Source organism: Leptidea sinapis, chromosome 19 (genome assembly GCF_905404315.1).
Source record: "Leptidea sinapis chromosome 19, ilLepSina1.1, whole genome shotgun sequence".
Taxonomy (NCBI): domain Eukaryota; kingdom Metazoa; phylum Arthropoda; class Insecta; order Lepidoptera; family Pieridae; genus Leptidea; species Leptidea sinapis.
The window spans coordinates 4,114,625-4,127,227 of NC_066283.1; the positions used below are offsets into that span (position 1 = coordinate 4,114,625).

Below are 12,603 nucleotides of genomic sequence, written 5' to 3' on the forward strand. Positions count from 1 at the left end.
CAGTAGAAGGTAGTAATTTATCTCTATCTGTAGATAGTATATCGGGAACGGCCGTAAGTCGTTCTCTTGCTAATTCAATTCGTTCTTGACGCAAATTATTATATAAGTACTTATTGGTTGATTGTCGGTGATGCAAATTTCAAAGTCTTTCGCCAAAGACTGCCTCTAAGAGAATTTACTGGAACAAACATGTCATTTAAATTAAGTAGGTACCATAATCTACAAATATGTATGTTATGGTACTAGAGCAAACAACTACGTTATTCCTCTATAGTCTATACTTACCAAAACGAGACCCCATAGACAACTAATTTGTAATTGTTAACGTTTAGTGCATAGTTGTTTTTTATTTGCTTTTTATTGATTTCTGTACTACTTTGTTTAAAATAAGATCTATGCTGTAATAACTGTAATTGGAAATAATTGTTATTTTAATTGTTTTTTAAGCGGCTTTACACACAGATAAACAAACTTCTTAAAGTTTAAGTATGTGTCATTATATTTTAAGGTATAAACTATATTGTATTTTAAATAAATATTTAAAATAAATAAATAAAAATATTAAAATTAACTACGTAATGCAAACTTAATGTTTTAAAATATAAACTAAAATTAATTATTTTGGCATCGACAACGGAATTTCAAAGTTTATTCAACCATGTTTTCAATATATTTAAATTGAGGTGAGAGGTTAAACAGTTTTGTACGGTCAGGCTTAAAATAATATAATTCGTAAATTTAACGATTTTTTAATGGCTTATGAAGTAATGCCCACTCACTGATAGTCTATGACAATAATATCTTCTTACGGCCGTTCCTCCATCTCTTACATGAGATAAAAATCGTAACTATCGTTGACTTTTCTGTCCCAATAAACTTATCGACGGTAACTCACCTTATCCGTACACGCTGTCTGTCAATAGGACGACGTATAGCTTACCAGCGATAGAAGTTTGTATGGAAATTGCAATTCACGCCTCCCAATATAAGGCGATAAGAATGACTTATCGGGTATATTGGGACACCTTGACGGCTAATTACTGACAGTAGAAGGTAGTAATTTATCTCTATCTGTAGATAGAATATAGGGAACGGCCGTAAGTCTACTAAAAATATTATCATACATAATATTACTATTAGTACCTACCTAGGTATATAAAAACGATAAATGTTTAGTTCAGTGAACAAGTTTGCCTTGATATGAACCTATGAACAGATTTTAATTATCCCAAATATACCTACATTCACCTATTTAGATTTACAAATCAAAATCGAAAAGGCAAAAAAATTCGATAGAAATATATCTAACAAAAATGATGTAAGTAGGTACTACGTAATAAGAGGCGAGACTGCCTAAGTAAAAATTTAAATTTATTTTAGTATGAAACGTACAGGTATGTCAAATATAGGTACCTAAGATTGAAATAGTAAATTACATTATTATGTCGACGAAATATAATCCGGCTAAGTTTGAAAGCGAGCACTTGCTTAAAACATAATGGATTTCGGGATCTATTTTATCAAAATTATAGCCGTCATCTGTCAATCTATCAATGACTGCACATTTCATACAATCGCTTTTTTTTTATTTTTGTTAGGCCGAAGCCTAAGGTTATACCTATATTACATCGTTATTATAATATTTTTTCAGCGAACCTTGTTTAAATTCAAAATAATGTCGAACTTTCAGATAAAAAAGCTCTCTTAAACTCCCTTTAATTGAAAAATCGTACCAATTCATTAATATTTTAATTTTATTTGTCCTGTCCGAAGCTTGCGATTATCCATTTAAAAATCTAGACGTAGGCAAAGGAACCACAACAAAAAGCCATATAAATGTCAATTTTATCTGTATAACCGTTGTACGATATTTTGTGTCTCAAAATTCGCTTCGAACACGATTGAAAAAAAATATTTTTATACTTATTAAAAAAACCTAAGTTTACTAAGTCAGTTAGAAAGTCTTGGAAGCTTTCTAACTGACTTTCCGTAAGTAGGTACGGTAAGTACCTAATTAATGAAAATTTGCTGAAACCTTAGTTAGGCCCGACGATATTTTTTTTTATGGAATAGGAGGACAAACGAGCGCATGGGTCACCTGGTGTTAAGTGATCACCGCCGCCCACACTCTCCTGCAACACCAGAGGAATCGCAAGAGCGTTTCGGCCTTTAAGGAAGGTGTACGCTTAATGTCTTATTTGTTATATCTATGGTTATGGCTGTAATAACTTCCTTATCAAGATTCTAGAATCAAACACTTTAGCACCTATCTACCTACATGGTGGTGCTTTAGTGGTGACAGCGTGTTCAATTCATTGGAGTGGGTAGGGAGGTTCGTATTCCAGGTGTAAAACACCTTGCAATCGCAATCCGTAATCAAGTGTGTATTGTCACTATCTCCATAAAAGAAGGGCATTAAAAAGAAAAACATTAGTTATAAGGACGCCTTCTGAACAGTAGATCGTATGATAGCCAGAATGTGATGCCTCAAATAAAGGCATGACATTTTGACACCTACATTTTTTTAAGCTAATGGGTACCTAAATATCATTTTAGTTAGTCAAAATGCGTCTTTATCTCGTTAATAAATATTCGTTAGACCGACGCATTAAACTTTGCAAAATAATTTTTTGACAATATTGATTTAAGTAGGTATATAATTAAATAGAATAGTCAATAAAGTAATAGGTGGAAATATTTTTATTTTTCTAAATTTGTATGAGGTACCTATAACCTTATAATACGGAATAAATCAGCGGTTTGAAACAATTTTAACATACCTGGTATAAGAAAATATTTGTTGTATTTCAATTGTAAATTAAACACATAATATAATCACGTGTACAAGGAGTACATCCACCGAAGTTTTTGAACTTTAACCACAACTTGTCACATAAACTTTACAACACATAGATATTTCCATATTATATTGCACGTACAAATAATTCACTAGCAACACCGGGAGCTGTCTGTTCAAAAAGTTCCAACGTCAGCGCGCTAAAAAAATAGGAATGTGAAGATAATTTTAAAAAAGTTCGAAAAATAAATGATTTTAACGGACAGGACAGATACACTCGCACCGGCGATGTGTACGATCGACTGGCGGCGCACGCGCACCTCGACACGACCGAACGCACGATCCAGGCTTTGTAAACCATTTTTATTTATAAGTCGAATGAATAAAATATATCCTGAGTTAAAACCTCGAAACAACATTATTTTAGTTACAATTTCTACATATTTTGCAATAAGTAGTATTTAATAGCTTTATTTCACATTCCTAATATTTAAAACAAGTTGTTATACAAATTTATAAAATTTTAGCCAATTGTTTCTAGCATCTGAAAAACCTGTTGACTCAACGACAAATGTATGCGCAAAGCTTCATGAGCTTCCAACGAAAACTATATCCATCTCGCCTACTCTTATAGAAAATGCGTTTACTTATAAGGACAGCATCTGTTCATAGATGATTTAGCACAAATCTTGTACACTCCAGTTCTAAAACGGTGTACAACTACTTTGTTGATATTAAGAGAATCACAACTTTAACTCAAGGGTGTAAGGGTATTTTATCTATTAACCTTATCTCTTATGAACTCAATGTATCTGTTGAAAATTAAATAATTTAAATAAAGAATTCTCACATTTCAAAGAGCGTTGTTCTCACAGACTAACAAGGTTGCATGCAACATTCAAATTTAGAACGTTTTAAATACTATTTTTAAATTAAAACGAATCTTTGACATTGGATACGTATGATTAGTTAAGAAACTGCATCTTCTTCACTGTCTCTTTCTATTATAAGCTTTAGTATGGGCGTGAAAGGGATGACGCGATGTTTATCGTCTGGACCATTGTGGAGGTGGCTTTGGTAGTATCTTCCCAAAGTTAATTTAGTAGGTAGGAGTTAAATTGTTCGTTTACATAGATGTTTTTTGTTGTTTAACAACTTTATGTACCGCTGTAGATAATATAGTATCTATAATTTCCATCTTAGTATTTATGATAGTTTCCGTACTAATTATACTTTTAAGGGTTGTATGTTAAATAGGTATCAATTGATGAGTTATTATAATTGAAAGCTGGTTTCTATTGGAAAAAGTTAACTAGGTGGGTAATATATACCAAAGAAACATATTATATTCAACTCAAAAACATCTTTATTCACTGTAAAACTTTATAAGTTATTTAGTGCAAGTCAGGATGAAGTACAAAAGTTACAATAGCATTCAAATGAGTAGGTATAACAATATTCATTAACAATAAATTTAAAAACATTAATACCAACTATCTTTATCATTCAAATAATCTTTCACATTATAATAGGCCTTAGATGTTAATTTATTTTTTACGTCACATTAAAATTTTTTAAATGGAATCTAATATTTTAATATAATTTGGGAGTTTATTATAAAATATGACACAATCCACTTAAAAAGATTTAGCAATTTTACGGAGCCAAGTAGATGGAATATATTTATTAGACCTCTAATAACCTACTCATAGATAGACTTTTAAAAATATTTTAAAATTAATAGCCAGCACAATTCGCCAACAATTCGGCATTCAAATATATACTTAATTATTATATTTATACTTTATTGATACAGATTACAAAGCTACAATTAGACTGTATTACTACCAAAAAATGTTGGCAGCACCTATACCTACCTAAATGGAAATGTTTAAATTTATTCAATTGAACGCAAAAACTTTCCGAGAGGGTTGTGGGGACTAAATATATTAGTGGATTTTACAACGAGTGCACAAAACGAACCATTCTGGAAATAAAAAATATACATAAAATGGTTTTGTGGACGAGTTATAAACTCTGCTTTTCATTTCGATTGCGAGGAAATAAAACAGTAGTATAAAATGGACATTTTTAACAATTTTAGCAAATTTGAAGAAATTAATAAACGCACGAAAAAACAAGACTGTTTCCCGCCGCTTTTTTTTTTTAAATCTTGCGACATTGATATTAGGCTTGGGCTCCAGACCTATACAGCCTACTATTAAATTAATTTTGTAATATATATATATATTTAGTTAAATAACCTACCGTATTTTAATTTAAATTTTAATATCTTTTATGTCTTAAAAACACATGAGGCAAATAAATTAAAGTAAATATTATAAAATAACAATTTCTATCTCTGAACTTTTTATTGTGTTTGGCTGTATGGCTCATTTTCCTTGCCTTAATATAATTACATTTATGAGTAGATACGTTTATGCACTTGTGCACAAAAATCGATTTTGTGCAGCCTATATCGTGCACAAAGAAGCAATTTCAGAGCATGAGAAGTAAAAAGTATATTTTAAACTCTTAAATCAAATGCTCGGTTTAACGGGCAGAAAAGCTATTTATATATAAAAATTCCTTCACCACGGGACACATAAATAATAACGTTCCCATGGTAACTGATGCTACATTTTTAGGCGAAAATAACACCCTATTCAATTTAGCCACAAAAAGAAACTATGAAGTCTATGAAGTTAATTGGTACCTAAATTAACACAAAATTTAGGTCGTCTTAAAGGATAATAACGCGTGTAATAATAACTGAATTTTAACATTAGATTTTTGCGTAAAAGTTACAACTTTATCATTACTTTAGTTAACCAGACGTTTCAGGACCTTTCCAGATCTCGTTTTTTCGTTTCAGGAAAGGTCTTGAAACCGCGTCGGGTTAACTAAAATAAGTTATAATAAAAATGTAACTTTTACCCAAAAATCTAATATTAAAATACAGTTATAATTACACGCGTTTTAATCCTTTAAAAGTGCTTTATTTAAATATGTAACGTTTCTTCGTTTATTCTACGTTTTAATATTATATTTGTTAAAATTGCTATCAAATTATTTCAAATAGATCTTTTTATCTGTTATGATCCCTGGTAATTCTGTTGAAGAGAGAGTAATAACCTAAATAAGTAACTTTTCAACTCAATTCAACTCGATGGAAGAGCAAGAGAAAATTTATTGAATTAGGCGTTACTTTGCGGAAATCCATAATTATACAATTAATGATTTAAGTTTTCTTTAGTGTTAATTCCGCCAATATTTGTTTTTAAAAAAATTGTCTCGTGCCAGATTTTGGCGAGACGACACGTCCTGAGGATGCCTCGTGTAGAGGCGAAACACGTGTCGAATTGTTTTCAAAACAAATATTGGCGGAATTAACACTAAAGAAAACTTAAATCATTTGTAGAGCAAGAGAAGGTCGCGGGTTCGAGTCCCATATCGTTCATAAATTTTGTTTTCTTATTTAATTTGTGTAATTAATCCCAGAAGTAAGGGATTAATTACCTACACAAATTAATTTAGAAAATTAAGAAAATTACCAGATCATTATACTTATTGTTTCGGTTAATGTTTTTGGTATAGAAAAGATTTGTTTGGATGTAAGTAGGTAAGAAGAAATTCAATAAGATTATTTAATAATTTAAACATAATATCGAATATCTAATCATAATATCATATCAATGTTAATTGACAATTTGACGACCTGTATAGCCAAGTGGTTAGCGATCCTACCTACAAAGCTAGAGGTCCCGGGTTCGAATCTCGGTAGGTACAAGCATTTAAATGATGAATATATGGATGTTTGTTTCCGAGTCATGGATGTTAAAATGTATTTATGTATGTTTATATGTATTTATGAATGTTTAAGTAAGTATATTGTATTAAATATATCATTGTCTTGTAACCCATAACACAGGCTATATATGTTTAACTTGGGGCAAGATAATTTGTGTATGTGTGGTCATATGTAGGTACATACTTCGTTGCCTAGTGTAAGTACTTAGTAAAAAATACTATATTTCAAAGTATAAGTCAAATAAACTTCATACAATTAGACGTAGGAAAAAGTAGAGCTCGTGAGAAGAACATACAAGAAACTCAACGGTCATAATTTTCAATCAAATAGAGTATTTAACAATGGCTGTTATATACATAACAAATTAATTGGTAAGGTCTTGCATCTAATACATAAATTCTGTTTAAATAATATCAAATCTATATATATAAAAATGAATAGCTGTTCGTTAGTCTCGCTAAAACAAGAGAACGGCTGGACCGATTTGGCTAACTAATTTTGGTCTTGAATTACTTGTGAAAGTTCAGAGAAGGGTCAAAAGGTGAATAAATATGAAAATGCTCGGAATTAAAAAGAAATGAACAATTTTGTTTTTCCTTTAATGTGTCCCCCGTCGTTCAGAAATCAAATTTAAAGAACACTTTAAAATGAATAGCTAATTGGAAACTTTGTATCTTTCTAACTTTCTCAGGAGGTAAAAAACAAACTTAATTTTAGCTACCAATAGTTGTTAGAACAACTACAGATGTTAACTGTGATGGCAATACAACGTTTGATGGGTTAGCTCAAGGTTAGCTAGTATTTCATAGAAAGTAATGAAGAGACTGTATAAATATAAATTATCGTGTATTGGATGCATCAACCTTTAGAGCTTGAATTCATTGTTTGTGTAAGGATGCTTCGTGAACATGATGGTCGTGATTATTGTTATAATTAGTAATCTCATCCAACAAATACAATGATTTATTAACTGTAACAGGTCGACCTGGGGCCACAAGCAGCACCGGTTCACGACTTGACGCATCGACCAGCCATTGTTCCCTTCGCACATATTTGAAGAAAGGAGACGACCCAGCTCACGACGCCGCCAAACCTTCATACCTGGGGGTAGACTGTCCCAACATGCTTATTCAAAGAATATTCTGGTTTTATTTTTAATCTTACAAAATAAAACAAATCAATTACAAAATACTAATGGGAGGCACCTTTGCACCGGGATTAGACTACATTATGGGTACCACAACGGCGTCTATTTCTGCCATCTGTATGTCAGTCTGAAGGGCGCCGTAGCCTAGTGATTTCACTCAGGAGAAAGTGCGATTCCACTCCCTTGGTTTGATGAGTTGTGTATCGGCCGTTCTCAATATACTATCTACAGATAGAGATAAATTACTACCTTCTACTGTCAGTAATTAGCTGTCAATAATCTGAAGCTGTCCCAATGTACCCGATAAGACCCGCCTTATATTGCGACCTGTGAATTGCAATTTCCATACAAACTTCTATCGCTGGTAAGCTATACGTCGTCCCATTGACAGACAGCGTGTACGGATAAGGTGAGTTACTGTCGATAAGTTTATTGGGGCAGAAAAGTCAACGATAGTTACGATTTTTATCTCAAGTAAGAGATAGAAAGGATATTGGGAACGGCAAAATCTCTATAATAACAACAATTCAAACATCCGGACATACATTTAAGAAAATCTTTCAAATACGCACATTTGCTTACAAGAGCAGCGATGTATTAAACTTTAGCACAAGATGATCCAATCATCGCGGTATCTGGTGCGTGATACTAGTTTCACACTCATCTTCACCCGTTCTACTCCGCGAACACGAAAGTAACATTCAGACCCGCCACAACTGACCTGATGGCAAGCAAAAACTAGAAAAATTTGTTCCTGTTTCGCCCCGGGTTTTCATCCCACATTCCTGTTTCGTCCGACGTTTATTTTTATTCCTGTTTCGCGTCACTCTATAAAATGTTAGTTTAGTACAGCCAGAAAAAATTATGTGAAATAAAATAATATTCAAGCAACTTATAAAGGAGAGAATTCTTTCTACATTACCAGTGGGAGGCTCCTTTCTACAGGATGCCAGCTAGATTATGGGTGCTACAACGGCACCTTTTTCTGCCGTGAAGCAGTAATGTGTAAGCATAACTGTGTTTCGATCTGAAAGGCGTCTTCAAAGAGAATTTAAACACTACGTTCAAGAAATGGGAGTGCCGTACAAAATAATGAGTAATGTCGCTTGTATTGTATTGCACTAAATCTTGATACCAACATAATCAACTAATGACGTAATATCAGAGCTGCCAATATAATAAATATATAGGGTTGGAATCAATACATAATTTTTATCGATAATTAACTAATATATATATAAATTAATATAAATAATATCTAATTTTAAGGTTCTCTCTTGTTAATTTTAATATTGACCTAAGCAAAGTCTAACTAGTTTAATCTAAGGGATACGTTTTAGTTATCTCAAAGAAAAAAACAATTAACATCTATATATATAAAAATGAATTGCTGTTCGTTAGTCCCGCTAAAACTCGAAAACGGCCGGACCGATTTGGCTAATTTTGGTCTTGAATTCCATTGAAGTCCAGAGAAGGTTTAAGAGGTTAATTAATATGAAAATGCTTGGAATTAAATAAAAACAACAAAAATTTTGTTTTTTCTTTGATGTGATGTGATACATAATTTCTATGAGAGAATTTATTGACGCACGGTTTGACAGTTCTGCTGTGAAACAATTTCATTATAACAACAGGGTGCATATTTTACAAAGTAATTCTTGATGTTATTATATATTATTGACAAATTCATAAAAAACATTATTTTATTTATTATATACAGAACAACGTCTGTCGGGTCAGCTAGTAATTTATATTTTATTAATAGTTTTGTTTTGCGTTGTAGTTTCGGTTTAGACAGTCTTTGGTATTCGTTTTTCAGATGTTGCAATAAAGTCGTAGGCGTGGGTCCTGAATCTGAAATTATAACAGAATACATATTAGCAGAACTTAGTTAACCCTAATTTTTAGGCTTTAAATATTTTTTTGAACATCATAACCAAAAAATAATATAATAAAAAGGATTTAAAAGGTAATAAACTTATTAATCAAAAATATAGATACTGTAAAAATGAAATAAATAAAAATCAATTTAATAATAATTTAAAATAAAATATCGACAATCGATAAAAAAGTGTCAAACACTACACACAGATTATAATATTATAATTTTTATTCTAGATGAATTAAATCAATACTTTATCACTTTTAGTCACTTTAGGCATTCTTTATTAGCTTATTATTTGTTCATAAGTGCTTACGTTTCTATATCCAAAAAGAATTTAGCCATGAAAATTCTCTTCTGACCAGCCAGATTTTAAACCACATATTTTACACATTTATTATACATACGTATAAATAATTAAGCACATTACCCTGAATAATACACGAATAAACTAAAAGAAAACGAAAATTTGTAACAAAAAATGTTAAAAAACTTTTATTTTGAATGAATGACATGTCACATGACACTCAAACCAAAACAAACAAAAGAGTCGAATATATGTTAGAGCGAGACAGCGTTTGCCGCCATTATTTTTAGCGCAATACCATACATATTCGAGTTTATTAGAGAGTTGCACCAGGCTGGGCGCCGTAGCTAGTGAAATTACTGGGCAAATTAGACTTGACATCTTATGTCTCAAGGTGACAAGCGCAATTGTAGTGCCGCTCAGAATTTTTAGGTCTTTCAATAATATTGAGCGGCGCTATATTGTAATGGGCAGGACGTTTCAATTAACATCAGCTGAACGTCCTGCTCGTCTCGTCCCTTATTTTTATAAGTGTCATTTGCCCAGTAATTTGACTAGCTATGGATCCCTTCAGACCGAAACACAGTAATGCTTACACATTACTGCTTCACGGCAGAAACAGGCGCCGTTGTGGTACCTACCCATAATCTAGCCGGCATCCTGTGCAAAGAAGCCTCCCATTGGTATTTTGTAATTGATTTGTTTTGATTTTGTAAGATTAATACCAAATAAATGCCTAATTGATGAATCCAGAATATTTTTTGAAGTAGCATGTTGAAACAGCCTTCCCCCAGAGAACAACCTCTCAGTCATAAAGGTTGCCGTCAGCTTTTTGAAACCGTCCCTATGCCGTTTCACTCCCGGATGTCTCGTAACCTTGCCCATAATAATGAGCTTAAGTAGCTTATAGGACATCAGATAGCCAAGATTGTTTTTATTGGTAGAAGAAGACTTTTTGCTCTTAATAGTGATTTTCATTATTATAACACTAGAAATAAGGGATTGCTTGTAACTAATTCTAGTAGGCTTCATAAGATACATAATAGCTTTAAGGGTAAATGTATACACTTCTATAATAAAGTCCCAGCCACTGTTCAGGCATTATCTATAAATAGATTTAAATGTTTTATAAGAAAATGGCTCTGTCGTAAATCCTATTACTCCACTGCTGAATATCTAAATGATCGGACAGCCTGGGACTAGATTGTGATTATTTTATAGCGATAGAAATGACTGTACAATATTGTATATTTTTATTGAAATGAGCGCAAAAAAAGGAATGCTGGGAGAGTTTCTTGCTTTCTTCTTCTCTCTCAGAGCGCCATTTGTTTCCAAAGCGGTAGTAGTATCTAGTAGTTATTAGAAATGATCAAAAATAATTCTAAAGGAATCAATTTTGAGAAAATAAATGCCTTTTTATGCGTTTTAAGACAAACGAGCGTAAGGGTCATCTGGTGTTAAGTGATCACCACCTCCCACATTCTCTTGCAACACTACAGGAATCGCAGGAGCGTTGCCTTTAAGGAATGTGTACACATTTTTTCCTTCATTTGCTTTATCTCTGTGCATTAAAAACGCGCTGAAGTACGGTTTCATTTCTAACTTTTTATATCCATTTTAATGCTTATTTTCGGCGGCGCCACATTTCGAAGGTAAACAGACGGCTTGTAGTGATAACTTTAATCGATACTAAGGGAGAGACATATAGAGCGTACTGAGACCTTGCTCAGACTTTACTTACGTATAACTTAGTCTAGTGTAATAAAACGGAAACTTGACTTTTGCATTGTGCTGTCTTAGTTTAAGCTCCGTATAATTTCAAATGCCAAATTACTATAAAAGCGAAACCAAAGATTTATACTAAGCTTACACTCAGCTAAGTTTTACTTAAGTAAAGTCTGAGCAAAATCGAAGTACGTTCTGTAGACTTTAACCTAACATTCGGATTCTTGTTTGTTCTTCTCACGAGCTCTACTTTTTCCGAACATATGGTAGATTCAGTAATTTGAAAAGAAATATTTATAGTGACAATCGATGACGTTCTTTAGAACGTCATTGGTGACAATTCAAAAGCCTATACAGGGCGTCCCAAAGTTATGGGACATGAAGGGAAAGTACCTTAAATATCGTAGATAGGGTATTTTACTCAAAGAAGACTTTATATTATTTTTAAAAGTTAGTAATTCCACATATAAAGATTTTCTAAAAACTACTTGCCTCGTCTGGGAATCGAACCGACTTAAATGTAATAAAAAACCAATTTTATGATGCCAATTGAAAGAATTTTAAAAGAATGTTTGTCTGTCAGGATAGTTTACGCTATACTATGTTTTTGACCATTCTTTCGATAGGCATCATAAAGGTAGGGGTGTTTTTTTACATTTAAGTCGGTTCGATTCCGAAACGAGGCAAGTAATTTTTTGAAAATCTTTGACTGCAGAATTACTAACTTTCAAAAATAACATAAAGTCTTCTTTCAGTAAAATACCCTATCTACGATATTTAAGGTACTTTCCCTTCATGTCCCATAACTTTGGGACATCCTGTATATTACCTATTTAAATAGATTTTATTTTACTTTGACCGATTCGATTTATTCCGATTTCCATGACTGCTGCCAGACATCTACCATTACAGTTGTAGGTCTGATAATGTATGT

General features: G+C 32.3%; 2 protein-coding genes and 1 long non-coding RNA gene across 3 annotated transcripts in view; 1 reads left to right on the forward strand and 2 right to left on the reverse strand.

Moving 5' to 3' along the window:
* The window catches only part of LOC126969901 (transcription factor Sox-17-alpha-A), a 173,178-nt gene extending 170,092 nt beyond the window's left edge, over nt 1-3,086 (reverse strand). The window contains exon 1 of the mRNA XM_050815522.1: nt 2,781-3,086. The gene's annotated coding sequence lies outside the window, so the exon portion shown is untranslated. The remainder of the gene's footprint in view (nt 1-2,780) is intronic.
* LOC126969917 (uncharacterized) overlaps nt 1-12,603 on the forward strand; it is a 433,182-nt gene that overhangs the window by 277,181 nt on the left and 143,398 nt on the right. The window lies entirely within an intron of this gene.
* The window catches only part of LOC126969963 (uncharacterized), a 271,229-nt gene that overhangs the window by 258,080 nt on the left and 546 nt on the right, over nt 1-12,603 (reverse strand). The gene's annotated exons all lie outside the window — the stretch shown is intronic.